The sequence below is a fragment of the Sprattus sprattus genome, assembly GCF_963457725.1.
Source record: "Sprattus sprattus genome assembly, chromosome: 5".
NCBI classification, from domain to species: domain Eukaryota; kingdom Metazoa; phylum Chordata; class Actinopteri; order Clupeiformes; family Clupeidae; genus Sprattus; species Sprattus sprattus.
This window is the reverse complement of record NC_137924.1, coordinates 26,468,553-26,471,052: the sequence shown is the minus strand read 5'-3', so window position 1 is coordinate 26,471,052 and position 2,500 is coordinate 26,468,553.

Below are 2,500 nucleotides of genomic sequence, written 5' to 3'. Positions count from 1 at the left end.
CCACTCCCCACTTTTAACAGTTGACTACACCATGGGCAACATTGTACATACATGCTCATCAATCAGCATAGCACAGACCAACGGGTTGACACACATTGTTTTAAGTAGCCTCAGGGTTGAGGCGTAAACCATGCCTCCCCTGCCCCAGGCAGCCATGTCTGCGCTCAGATCCGGGCCCTTTGAGTGCATGCGGATATATGTTGCGGGACGAGAGGGGATAGATCTCACTGACAGGCACACGCACAGACACAGGCACAGACACAGACACATGCACAGGCACAGACACATGCACAGACACAGACACAGGCACAGACACATGCACAGACACAGACGCACAGGCACAGGCACAGGCACAGGCACAGGCACCGGCACAGGCACAGGCACAGGTACTGGCACAGCACAGGCACACAGAGACAGACACAGAGACAGACACATACACACACACACACACACACAAACAAAAAAGAGAGAAGAGAGAGAGAAGGGGAGACAGAAGGACAGAAGGGAGGAGAGAGAATGAAAGAGAGAGGAGAGAAGAGAAAGAGAGGTGAAGAAGCAGGGTTATCTCCCGCTGACAAGTGAGGGTGTGGAGTGGGTTATGGAAATGGAATAAGGCTGTGATCAGGACTGCCCATCATCAGGCCATCAAACACACAACCCTGCCATCAGTCATCCCACATGACATTAACTGCCATCCAGGGAACACACTCCACTGTGCTAGAGAGAGAGGGAGGGAGGGAGGGAGAGGGAGGGGAAAAGAGAGAGAGGGAGGAAGAGAGATAGAGGGATAGGGGGGCTTGGAAGAGGAAGAAAGAGAGAGCAATGAATAAATAGGTAGAGAGACCGTCCATCAGAATGTCCACCTTAAGTGAGAGTTTTCAATACCTGTAGTTTTACTGTAGTGATACCTATAGTGATACCTATAGTGCGAGAGGGGCAGGGCGGAGGAGAGAGACGGTGACAGAAACACAGAGCCGTATTACAGAGCTGAGAGCAGAAGAGGGAGGAAACACACAACACATTTCACCACTAAATACTCTCAACCAGAGTCACAGAGGCCACACAGCACCGAGAGGAGAGAAGAGGAGAGGAAGACTGAGGGCTGAGGAATAATCTGACCAGGGGACCAGCATTCATAAGAACACCCCCAGGGACAGATCTCCTGATTAATGAACAATACAGTTCACTGTAACACTATTTTGTCCGCAGTCAAAGTCTCCAGTTAACATTTTCTACCCGTGGCACCCTCCTGTTAATACTGCTGTTTTTAATAAATCTCAGGTCTATTTTACACTAGCCAAAAATGTGTGTGAGTAAGAGAATAAGAGAACGATAGAAGGAGAGAAAGAGAGAGAGAGAGAGAGAGAGAGAGAGAGAGAGAGAGAAACAGACTAAGAGAAGGGTGAGAACTTACCATAAATGTCAAACCATGGCTGGAAACTTTGTCTTCAGATTGTGAAACATTAGAAGCTATTAAGTCAAGTGCATGGAAATTATCTGACTGCATGAAGCTTCAAAGATTAATAAGTGTTATTTTATATGTGTCATCATTTTATGTCGTCACATATATAGGGTTGTGTGTGTGTTTGTGTGCAAGATAAAACTCCATAGAGACCCTCCTCCACACACACACACACACACACACACACACACACACACACACACATAGTCTCAAAAATAAATATAGTGCTATTGTATATGTTTCAGTCTCTTTGAGATATCTGGGTCTACATGTGCAATCATTTCTCTTCTGTTAGTGTGAATGTGTGTGTGTGTGCATGTGTGTGTGCCTTTTTACAGATGTGTATGTGCGTGTGTGTGTGTGTGTGCATGTATGTGCACGTCTAAATCAAATGCTGTTTGACAGACGGAGGGTGGTGTTTTTAATCTGGGGGTGTGATGTGAGCAGGGGCCCTCGCTATTTTGGCCTGGACCCACGTGGAACGAAAGGACTTTAGAGAAACAAGACTCCACACTCGCACAAGACGAGTGTGTGTGTGTGTGTTTGTGTGTGTGTGTGTGTGTGTGTGTGTGTGTGTGTGTATGTGCCTGTGCGTGAGAGAGGCAGACAGACCGACAGACAGACAGAGAGAGAGAAAGGAAGAGTGAGAGAATGAAAAGGGAAAATAAAGAATGAGAGATAGAGATGAGGATAGGGAATTTGTGAAAAGGATCGAGAGAGAGACACACACATGGAGAAAAGTGAAGAGAAGGTTATGCGATAGAGAACGAAAGAGAGAGAGAGAGAGAGAGAGAAAGGGAGAAGAACAGAAAAAGAGACAGGGGAACACCCAGCTCAATCTTATACACATGTTGTGAGCTGACGGTGGTACCGCCTCCGGCAACAAACTACAGCAGCATGTGCTAGAGGTTTTCCACCAGTGCCAGAAAAAAGCCCCATACCTTCTCATGATGAAGCACAACGGTATGAGGGATAACATGTGAGACAAGCAGAGAGAGAGAAAGAGAGTAAGTATTTCAGACAGAGAGAGAAGCAGAG